This window comes from Drosophila tropicalis, unplaced genomic scaffold, assembly GCF_018151085.1.
Source record: "Drosophila tropicalis isolate 14030-0801.00 unplaced genomic scaffold, ASM1815108v1 contig_573, whole genome shotgun sequence".
NCBI lineage: Eukaryota > Metazoa > Arthropoda > Insecta > Diptera > Drosophilidae > Drosophila > Drosophila tropicalis.
This window is the reverse complement of record NW_027173049.1, coordinates 4,833,330-4,846,027: the sequence shown is the minus strand read 5'-3', so window position 1 is coordinate 4,846,027 and position 12,698 is coordinate 4,833,330.

The following is a 12,698-nucleotide window of genomic DNA, read 5'->3' as shown; positions in this document are numbered from 1 at the left end:
TTTTAAGCGAAAAAAATAAAAATCATCAGCTTTATCTATTTAAAAATGTATGAAAAATGGAAACTATGTTAATATTGGTATTAATACTAATGCAAAAAAAAAAAAAAAAAATTTTGGAGTGGTAATCCTTGAACTCCTTTTTAAGGATGTGCAAAAATGTTTTGAAAATCTTTATCATGGAAGCCGTTTTTTAAAAGTGAGTTTTATTTTGAGCCAAAAAAATAAAAATCATTTTTAATCATTATTTTTGAATTTCCTTTTTTTAGATCAAAAAAGATTTTTATGGATAGTTCTTATTAAATTACTCAAAATTAATGATCTTTTTTGAAGAAAATTGAAAAAAATCTAAATGTAATTATTATCAAATAAGTTTTTTAATATAACTAATAATTACGGTCCCTGCTCGTAAGCTGTAACACGTGCTAAGTATTAGGCACAGCGGAATAAGTACTCAAACTGTCATATAGAGAAACGATCTACATATTAAAGCTCACTTATTAAGCTCTTCTTCTTCTTTTTTTTTTTAACTAGAACTCGTTTAGCTCACGTTTAATTTATTTCTAACTTGCTACATTTCTTTCGTTAAGGACCCAAAATGTCTCCACCAACTGAAACGCAGCTTCTACCTCTTAGACAACAACGGAATCAACTGCAATAATAATATTCAAAGTTTAAGAGCTAGAATCGATCTTGAAAATTATTCTATTGTATTAGATTCTCAGTCTCAAATTGTTGAGTCGTATTTTAGCAGGCATTATATTCGGAAGAAAGTTAACGTCTCGAATATTGCGGTGGAGAAGTTTAAATTTTCTTATTCTCGGGACAGTTCGTCGTTCAAAATTAGTGTTTCTGCCAATATCTTATGTCGAGAAGACTTTTGGCCGAAACATATTATAGTTAAGGAATATACTGTAAAAAAGAAAAATCGGAAACCGATTCGCCTGCCATCAACAACTAACACTATTCCTGATACATCAGCATCTGCTGGTGTGTGAAAAAACTAGCTTCGTCCCTTAACCTGGGTTACCAGAACGTTAGAGGACTGAAATCTAAACTTCCTAATCTCTACGTAGATAGTCTTTCCTTTGAACATAACATTCTAGCTTTTACAGAGACGTGGCTAAAACCTAACATTGCTGATGCATCGGTTTTTTCCACAAACTTCTATATTCAGACGTGACCGGACTTCTCGTATAGGCGGTGGCGTTCTGATAGCTGTTGATGCTGCTTTATCATCTGAAATGATTCAATTTTCTAGTACCCAGGAGATTGAGTTTGTCGGTGTTAAAGTAAATTTTAAATCTTTTAATGCTTTCATTACTTGTTCCTATATTCCACCATTGTCAGACATGGTGGTATATTTAAATCATTTAGAGGCAATTCAGTTTGTCTCCTCTTTAGTTTCCAGTCAAGACATGCTCATAGTTGTAGGTGATTTTAATTTACCCGCTTTAGCATGGTCACCAACAGATGAATCTACCATGTTGCTGCCCTCTTTGTCACATGACTTTATTGATGGCCTTCTAGGCTTATCTTTATCCCAAGTCAATCCTGTCTTAAATTCTAATGGAAAATCGATAGATCTTATTTTTGTATTGGATTCTTCTTATTGTGATGTTTCTAGGATCGAAACATGTTCTTCCCGAAGACAAATTTCATACTACATTTAATTTAAAAATTGATCTGCCCTTGCTTTCACCATTACTTGGTTCAAATGAGTTACCTCTAACTAGGTGCTTTCGTAAGACTGACTTTGCCAGCCTTAATGAAAACATTACTACTACCGATTGGTCTTATCTGTACAATTGTAGGGATATGAACTCAGCTGTTCGTTTTTTTTATGATACTTTGAATTCACTCTTTGATATTTTTGTGCCTCTTGGTAGGCTAAAGCGGCTTAAAAAACCTCCCTGGTTCTCTCGAGAGTTATCCAATTTGAAAAATGTGAAGACTCGATATTATAAAAAGTTTTAAAAAAACACGTCGTTCTTCAGATTACGCTCTGTATACAGTCGCTCGTTCAAAATTCATGATGCTAATACAGAATGCTATAAGAATTATCTTGAGCGGTGTAAGCTTCAGTTTTCTTCAGACCCTAAACAATTTTATAATTTTGTTAATTCGAAACGTAAGACCTCTGTGCACCCATCTTTTTTGTTTTTTCAAAATAAACCAGAAGGCCGGGGCTAACTTCGACCGCGTCAAAGTTTGTATACCCTTGCAACTTTTTTGGTAACTCTTTCCTTACCTATTAGCCATCAATGTGGAAGAACGTTTTATCTAAAAAGGCTTATGTTTGCGAAAGAATCGCCTAAAATCATAGGAAATAACGAAGATATTGATCATAGTCACTGTTTTCCACCCGATCTTTATCAAAATTGGCACAGTCATTAATAGATATATTAAACTAGCAAATGTTTAATTTGAAAGCAATCGCGTTAAAAGTAACGAAGTTATTTACAAAAGTCACTGTTTTCGACCGATCGTTCCTATGGGAGCTGTATGATATAATCATCCGATCTTGATCAAATTTAGCACATTCGTTTATAAGCGTAATAATATTAAGTTTCACGATAATAGCACAGAAAATAACGAAGTTATTGAGAAGAGTCACTGGTCGTGACTTTGGGGTTTGTATGGGAGCTATATGATATAGTGGTCCGATCCGGCTGAATCCGAGATATACAACCCCTGCAGTATATACAAGCCTACGTGCAAAATTTCAGCTCTGTAGCTCTTACGGTCTAGGAGGAGTTTGCGTTGATCCAGACGGACGGACGGACCGACATGGCTATTTGAACTCGTCTCGTCGTGCTGATCAAGAATATATATACTTTGTATGGTCGGAGATGCTTCGTTCTATGCGTTGCACACTTCTGACCAAAATTAATATACCCCTTTTGCAAGGGTATAAAAAGCGAGCACTGATCAGGCAATTGCCGATATGTTTGCCAATTTTTTCAAAACAACCTATTCCTCAACGGAATATCGAGCAAGTTCGTATCCTTATCATTTAGAAAATGCTAATTGCATTTTTAATCCAGTAATTGATGAAAGTTCTCTTCTTAGCGAACTTCAACTAGTTAAACCTGTTTATTCTCTGGGGCCAGATGTTCTACCTGGATGTGTACTCAGGTTCTGTGCAAACGCATTATATAAACCTATTTTAAAATTGTTTCTATTGTCTGTCGAATCTTCCTCTTTTCCATCTATTTGGAAGGCGTCGTATATCATTCCTCTGTATAAAAATGGCAAAAAGTCCGAAGCCACTAACTATAGGGGTATCTCAAAATTGTCCGCTATTCCGAAAGCTTTTGAGAAAATTATAACTTCTCAATTGCAACATTTTTGCAGCTCTATTATTTCGCCATCCCAACATGGGTTTGTGAAACGTAGATCTACAACCACTAACCTTTTAGAATTTACATCGGTAATTATCAAGGGGTTCAAAAATGGTAAACAAACTGATGTAATATATACTGACTTTAGCAAAGCCTTTGATTCCGTTAATCATACCCTATTACTTTCTAAGCTGAACGACATTAGTCATCTTGGCCCTCTGCATTTCACATTATTCATTAACGATCCATCAGTCATTGTTCATTCGCGCGTGCTGACGATGTCTAGCTTTGTCTTACTTATAATTATAAAGATTCATTTAGTCGGCTACAAGCTGATCTTAAAAACTTTCAATTCGGTGCCAGTTTAATCTATTAAATCACTACCAAATGTAAGGTAATGACTTTTTTCCGTAACTCTCCTTAACTGGTCACTTATTTTCTAAACAATAGTCCTTTAGAACGCCTAAATTATATGAATGATTTGGGCGTACTTATGGACGATAAGTTAAATTGAACACCCATATTTCCACCATGGTCGCAAAGGGAATGAGTGTCCTGGGTTTCATTAAAAGATGGTCAAAATAATTTGATGACCCCTATACAACTAAAGTTCTTTTTACTTCGCTTGTCCGTCCTATTTTGGAGTATGTATCTGGCATTTGGTCACCTCAATATGAGTCGCACCAGATTAGATTGAATCCGTTCAGAAGCAGTTTTTGCTATTTGCTCCTCGTGGCTTAAGCTGGGATCGCAATGCCAATTTGCCTTCGTATTCTAGTAGACTTCTCTTGATTATCCTTCCTTCTCTAACTAACCGTAGAATTATGCTTGGTGTTATTTTTATGCACAAGCTCCTAATTGGTGATATCGACTCGCCTGAGTTATTAGCTCAGGTAAATCTGTCGGTACCATGTAGACGGAGTAGACATCCTTTGATACCTTTATCCCTTAGTCGTTGTTCTTCTAATTATGCCATGCATGAACTTTTTAGGGTCCTCTGCTCTGATTACAACCTTCTATTCCCGGTAATCGGCTCAGAGTTTTCTATTAATGTACTTAAAACATCTATCCTATCACATTTAGTTAATAGATAGCTATAATATTATTTTCTTGTCTGTTTTTTCTATTGTGTATTTGTCCACGCGATTCGTGCCGTGCGATATACGGCTGCACCCGTCGGTCGGTCGGGTGGGAGGTGGGCAGTTATCTGCTTGGGCTCGCGCGAAACAGGCTTCGTCCTGGTGTTGTAGGGGCCACTTGAACGTACTGCGCATAGTATCGTCAACGTCCGCTATAATTACAAGTTTTAACCAATATTGAGAAGCTAGATCCAGCAGACGCGAATCGGGCAGAGATAGAAAATCTTTTTATCGAAACAAAGGCAATCATATTACGGTACATCGGTGCAAGTAAAAAGGAAAAACCAGAAGAATTTAGTTTCTTTAATTTATCGACTTATCATGGGGGACATCATAATCGGCTTCCATCCCTCAAATTACCTAAATTCGACGGCAAATATGGGGAATTCAAAAAATTTATTACTTCATTTACAAATACGGTACATGAAGACAACTCATTGTCCAATGTTGACAAATTTAACTATCTAATAAGTTGTCTATCTGGCCAAGCTTTAAGCGTAGTCTCGCCATTTCAAGTATCAGACGAAAATTATCCCAAGGCCCTAGATCGCCTCAACGAGCGATATGACAAGAAAGTTATTATTTTTGTAGAACATATTTCAAGTTTATTTGACATTGCTAGCATGAAAAAGGCAGACGCTGTTACCCTTCGTACAATTTTGGATACGGTTTCAGCTCTACGCGGATCATTGTTGTCTCTTGGGTCAGAAGCTGATGTATTAAACGCAGTACTTATTCACATTGTTATTTCAAAAATTGATCTTGAATCCAAACAAGCATACGATCGGGTTCAAGAATACGATAAATTGCCAGACTGGGCCGACTGTTATCAAATTCTCAGTCGACACTGTCAGTATTTGGAAGGGTATCTGCGAAACCGACAAGAGGGTCTTTCCTCGTCAGAGACAAAATTCATAGTACTTCAAAAGTGTTTATTTCAGCCCAAAGTAGATGCATTCAATGTCAGTCAACTGAGCATAGGTTAGCATTCTGTCCAGTTTTTATTTCTCTACCTTTTTTTGAGCGATTTAAGATTGTAAAAACAGCGTCACTTTGTGTGAATTGCCTTAATAAGCGTCATTCAGCCTCAAAGTGTCCTTCATTGAATAGATGTCGACATTTTGGAGGTTTACATGACACAAACATACCAAAGGATTCAAACGTCCAAATTATCAACCACATAGACCTTCTATTCATCATTAATCGCAACAAATCATTCATAATACACATGATGAAAGTAAAACATTTGCAACATCGATGTTGACTCGCCACGCTCGGCGGGGATTACTTCCAACAGCAATGGTTTTTAATCAAACTTGGCGGGTTTTAGCTCGCAAGAACATTACTTGATTCGTGCTCTGAGCTTACCTATATAACTGAAGAATTAGCCAAAAGGCTTCAACTTCCGTTTCGTTATGATCATTATGAGATTGCTGGAATCGGTAAAATACGTACACATATGAAACATTCCGTATCTACCAAAATTCGTTCAAGAATATCTCCAGATGTATGGAATATGGAGTTTATCGTGACTAAATCTATATCTCTGCCTCAGCCTGAAAAGAGACTAGATGTGTCAAATTCCCAAAAGAAATTGAGTTAGCCGACCCATTCGTTTATAAGCCTGGAAAGGTAGATTTATTGCTTAGCATAAAGGAGTTTTTTGATCTACTTAAGACGGGTAAAATTAGTTTAGGTATTGGTCTTCCTCATCTAGTGAAAACTGCATTAGGATCGATCGTCGGGGGTAAGATTGCTGAACCTGAATTTAACGCAACAGCAAGACCTTTACATATTATTAGAAAGGTTTTGGAAAATGGATGAAATACATGGAATTCAAAATAAAGATATTTCATTAACCTCAGAAGAACAAGCATGTGAAGCTCACTTTCACAATTCCTGGATTCAAGGCGCATACAGGTTCGGTTGCCTTTCAAGGAATCTCCTGAACAACTTGGAGACTCGTTGTACTGTGCAAAAAGACGTTTTCTTCAACTCGAAAGACGGCTTGCATCTCAACACCAATTAAAGGAAATGCACATCGATTTTTTAGATGAATATCTTAAGTTGAATCACATGGAGGTAGCTTCGTTAGATAATTTGCAATCGGGAAATCATTACATTATTCCTCACCATTGTGCCTTAGACCGCAGAGCTCATCAACTAAACTTCGCGAAGTGTTTGACGCTTCGTCTAAATCATCATCAAATATATCATTAAATGATATTCTCATGGTTGGTCCTACTATTCAACAAGATCTAATCCTAACATTACTCTCGTTTCGTTTGTATCGTCATGCTATTACAGCTGACATAACAAATATGTACAGACAATTTCTCGTCGCACCTGAGGACAAACGTTTCCAACAAATCTTGTGGAGAAAGTCACCGCAAGAACCTATTCAATTATTTCAATTGAATACTGTTACCTATGGGATGTCGTGCGCTGCATTTCTCGCAATCAGGTCCTTAAAGTTTTTATCAGAGACTTATAAGGAGTTGTTTCCAATTGGAGCTGCTGTATTAGCTGAGGATATGTACGTCGACGATCTACTTTATGGAGCTGACTCACTCGAAGAACTCAATGCTAAGACGAATGAAGTTACGAAATTGCTCTCCAAGACCGGCTTAGCATTGACAAAGTGGAATTTTAGTGGGGCACCAACAGATTATGAATATAATCTCAATATTAACAATAGTGATGTCACCAAGGCTCTTGGCATGTCGTGGCTGCCAACTGAAGATCTTATATTATTTCGATTTGATCTTCCATTAACTGCAATACCAACAAAGCGAAGAATAGTATCGATAATGGCCAGGCTCTATGATCTGCTAGGATTATTAGCTCCAGTCGTAGTACGCTACAAAATCTTGATCCAAGACTTGCGGATCGAGCGCTTGGACTAGGACCACCCGTTGCCAGAGATCTTAGATTGCAACAACTTGAAGCTGATTTATCTAATCTGGACATGGTTCGCGTAAATCGATTTGTTAACACATCATCAAAAAATAAGTGTGAAATCCATGGATTTTCGGATGCCTCAAATCGAGCGTATGGATGTTGCATTTGCGCAAGGGTATTGGACAACAGAAATTATGTAACTTCATTGATCATTTCGAGATCGAAAGTTGCGCCCACCCAATCAGAAAGCATACCCCGTTTAGAGCTTTGTGCTTCCGTTTTACTCTGCCAAACATGGACTAAAATCAAACACAAATTAAATTGTCTTGTCAGCAAAACATATTTTTGGACAGATTCAACTGTCGTTCTTCATTGTGACTGTGCAGCGCGCGATTTGATGCAGACAATTTGGTGTTATGGACCAAAGTTCTTAACACTTGATGCACTACATTGGCCGAAATCTGAAAGAAAGACAGATTTCGAGCCCAAAGAATTAGAATTGCGAAACAACAATGAAATGTAGATCATTAGTAGACTATCATCGTTTCGGGTGATTGTGAGAGTCTTAGTATACGTTTTACGAGTTTTCAACCGAGTTCCTATTGGTTAATATTACAATTGCGGTTGCAATAATACGATTAAAGCTACACAAAGCACTTCAGTAGAAGAATTTAAATTGGCTTTTAATCATATAATCTCTTCTATTCAGAGTGATGTGTTTGCGAAAGACCTAAAGGACTTACTAGCAGGATGAAGTCTGAAGCCAGAGCTTCTCAAAATATTCGACTTATCCGTGTTGGAGGCCGTCTTGCAATCGCTGACATACCATTGGTCGCTAAAATGCCATTATAGCTTCCAAAGACTCATCATTTCACTTATAAATATATTGAAGATCTTCACTTGCGAAACCTTCACGCGAGAGCTAAGGTTCTGATAGCGATTCTGCGCCTAACAGTATGAATTGTAAATGCTCGCGAATTGGTTCGAAAGGTTGTTAGAAGTTGCACACATTGCTATCATTACAAACCAGTATTAATGCGACAAATTATGGGTAACCTCCCAGCTGACCGTCTCCTGGCCAAACGCCCATTTCTGATATGCGGAGTGGATCTATGTGGACCATTTCTTACTTTGTACCGCATTCGAAGCAAAGTTCCTTACAAAACCTATTTGGCCATATTTGCTTGCTTTTCTTCAAAAGCTATTCATACAGAACTAATCTCAGACCTATCTGCTAATAATTTTATTCTCTGTTTGAAGCGATTCATTGGACGACGTGGCATACCCAAAAGGATTTATTGTGACAATGCCACCAACTTTGTCGGAGCACGTTCGCAACTTGAAGGCTTCAAAGGGCAATTCTGTTCAGAACTCAATGCAAAAAATCTGGAGGAATTTAGCCGAAATGCCGGCTTTGAATTCAATTTCATTCCACCGCGTGCTCCCCATTTTGGAGGCTTATGGGAAGCCGCAGTAAAGTCAGTGAAGACTCTGCTCATCAAAAATTTGATCTCTTCTCATTTGACGTATGAATAGCTTGAATTGAAGTGGAGGCGATATTGAATCCCCGTCCAATATCCATTCACCGCGATGATTCCAATGACGGGGAGGCTCTAACTCCAGCAACTTATTGATCGGATGTTCACTGCAAGCCATCCCTGAACCGGTAGTAAACGACTCAAAACTTTCTTATCTATCTCGTTGGCAAAGGGTGACCCATCTCAAGCAACGCTTCTGGGAACTCTGGAAAAGCGCAAGGGATCCAGAAGCCATACTTGCTGCAGATGGAAGGGTCAGAGTAGCCGATGAGAAAACTTGCTCCATTGCCTTTGAGAGATGACGTATATGTTAATAGAAGGAGTCATACTTCATCCTTCAGTGGGGAAGTATGTTGGAGGAGACGTCATCATTAACTTAGATTTGTATAAATTAAACACTTCCTTCACTCACGGTATAAAAAAATACAATTTTTATTTACACTTTACAATTACAACTTAATGATAACTGAAAGATTCTGACTGAGTGAATTCCGCGGAGCTAAAGCGAAGTTTACCGGATGGTTTGGACTTAGGCTTAAGACTGATTTTCAATGATTTGATTATGTTGGATGAAGGCTTGGATAATTGACGTCGTCGCAGGCGGCGGCGTTGGCTGGGTCCAATAGTCCACTAAGAGCGTGGGACCATTCTTTGTTTACACAAGTGTTCAGGACCATTCTTTGTTTATTGCCGAAATTTGTGGAGTGATTCTGGGTATCAGGATTGTTGCTTATCCTAACGATCGGACTGTTACTAGGGATAGGCGATCATGCGACAAATTGGCATCTGACAATTGAGTGGGGTGACTTGTTGTTTATCCTAGCGATCGGACTGTTATTTGAGACAGGCGATCATGCGACAAATGGGCATGTGACGACTGAGTGCGGTTGACCGATGGGAATTGCTTGTGATGATGAAATAGGATCGGCCAATGGGCATGTGTTGACGGACTTGGGTTTTATGGTATAAGTACTTGACTCCTTGTTATGATAGAAGTGCTTAACTTATATATTAAAATTTCTTATATTATTTGTTTAAGATTATTGGAATTTCTACCACTGTATTTACATTAACATGAAGAGCATCTAAGTCACGAAAACGATACATAAAACTGACTTCTTTCTGGAATTCGAAGAGCAGAAAACCTCTTTTTCCTTACTCCCCTCCACATGCTATTGAGCGTTGTAGTTTTGTACCATCTGCAACTGATCAGATCAAACAGGGAGCCATATGATATAGTCACCCGACCTTTATCAAATTCGGCACAGTCATTAACAGATATGTTAAGCTAACAAATGTTTAATTTGAAAGCAATCGCGTTAAAAGTAACGAAGTTATTGACAAAAGTCACTGTTTTCGACCGATCGTTCCAATAGGAGCTATATGATATAGTCACCCGATCTTAATCAAATTTGGCAAATTCGTTTGTTGGCGTAATGGTTTAGGTTTCACGACAATAGCTCCGAAAATAACGAAGTGATTGAAAAAAGTCACTGTTCGTGACTTTGGCGTTTTTATGGGAGCTATATGATATAGTGGTCCTATCGGGCTGAATTCGAGATATACAACCCCTGCAGTATATACAAGCCTACATTCAATTTCAGCTCTGTAGCTCTTACGGTCTAGGAACTATTTATTGGAACTCGTCTCGTAGTGCTTATCATGAATATATATACTTCCTATGGTCGGAGATGCTTCCTTCTATGCGTTACACACTTCTGACTAAAATTAATATACCCTTTTTGCAAGGGTATAAAAATCACAACGGCAAGATGTCAAGTGGCCCACTCCGTACCTAAAATAATAATAACTTTCAACCCCCGAAAACGTGGGCTTAAAGTGAGACACTAGAATAAGATATTTTAGGAACAATTGTTATCCCCTAGGGCCTAAAATTCTCTAAATTAACTCCATACTTTTGTAAATAAAATCAGTTCATACTTTAAATTCTACAAATGAAGATTGGCTTTTTTAGTTGTGCTTCTAAAGTCCCTATTCAATGGTCACTAACAGATGAATCTACCATGTTGCTGCCCTCTAAGTCACATGACTTTATTGATGGCCTGTCTTTAATTCTAATAGAAAAAATGAATGAATACAAATTCATTTAGTCGGCTACAAGCTGATCTTAAAAACTTTCAATCCTGGTGCCAGTTTAATCTACTAAATCTTAACACTACCAAATTTAAGGTAATGACTTTTTTTCGTAAGTCTCCTCAACTGGTCACTTATTTTCTAAACAATAGCCCTTTAGAACGGCTAAATAATACGAATGATTTGGGCTTACTTATGGACGATAAGTTAAATTTTAACACCCATATTTCCACCACGGTCGCAAAGGCTATGAGTGTCCTGGGTTTCATTAAAAGATGGTCAAAAGAATTTCATGAACACTATACAACTAAATTTCTTTTTACTTCGCTTGTCCGTCCTATTTTAGAGTATGGATTTTGCATTTGATCACCTCAATATGAGTCGCACCAGATTAGACTTGAATCCGTTCAAAAGCAGTTTTTGCTATTTGCTCCTCGTGGCTTAAGCTGGGATCGCAATGTCAATTTGCCTTCATATTCTAGTAGACTTCTCTTGATTAACCTTCCGTCCCTAACTAACCGTAGAATTAAGCTTGGTGTCATTTTTATGCACAAGCTCCTAATTGGTGATATCGACTCGCCTGAGTTATAAGCTCAGGTAAATCTGTCGGTACCATGTAAACGGAGTAGACATCCTTTGATACCTTTATCCCTTAGTCGTTGTTCTTCTAACTATGCTATGCATGAACCTTTTAGGGTCCTCTGCTCTGATTACAACCTTCTTTTCCCTGTAATCGGCTCAGAGTTTTCCATTTATATGCTTAAAACATCTATCCTATCACATTTAGTTAATAGATAGCTATAGTATTATTTGTTTGTCTGTTTTTTCTATTGTGTATTTGTCCACGCGATTCGTGCCGTGCGATATACGGCTGCCCCCCTCGGTCGGTCGGGTGGGTGGTGGGCAGCTATATGCTTGGGCACGCGCGTAACAGGCTTCGTCCTGGTGTCATAGAGGCTACTTTAACGTACTGCGCATAGGATCGTTAACGTCCGCTGAATAAAATTTACCAGAGTGTTCCTAACCATTTCGATATGTTGTTGAGATGCCAGCAGCTTCTGCTTTTTATCAAGCGAGCGATTAGACCCAAGAAAGTTCGTTGCGTTGTCGCTATAGACTTTGTCGCACTTGCCACGCAACGACTCTAACGCTGAGTAGTCTGTCTTTGTCGATCATTGGCGAGAGTTTAGCCAAGGTTTATTTGAGAGTAGTAATTGATGGTCATCCTGCAAGCAGGTTTGCGTGCCGGGCTGATTTCCTTAAATGATCCTTTGATCCTTTGTCCCCAAATGTACCCTTAGTTCTCCGTACAGAGCGTAGAACATAGCCAACCATATACGTTGACAACAAAACGGGGTATTTGAATATGGTATAGAATATCCATTTGAGCGAGTTGTCCGCTAGCAATCGAAATTCTTGTGATGCCTTAGTTCTTCCATTGCAAAAAACTTCCGATGCAAAGAAATTCGACTGAAAAGCACCTTATTCAACTGAGTGCCAATTTATTATTGAACTAACAGAAAAAAATTTATTTCATTAAGAATACCCATTAATTACACTCTACTAATTATACTCTTTTTTTCTCAAATGTCGTAAAATTAATAAAAAGTAGTATCTGTGCCAGTGTCTGACTAAACGAATGTATAAAGAATTTGAAGTGTCAAGCTGGTTTAGCTTTTAAGAAA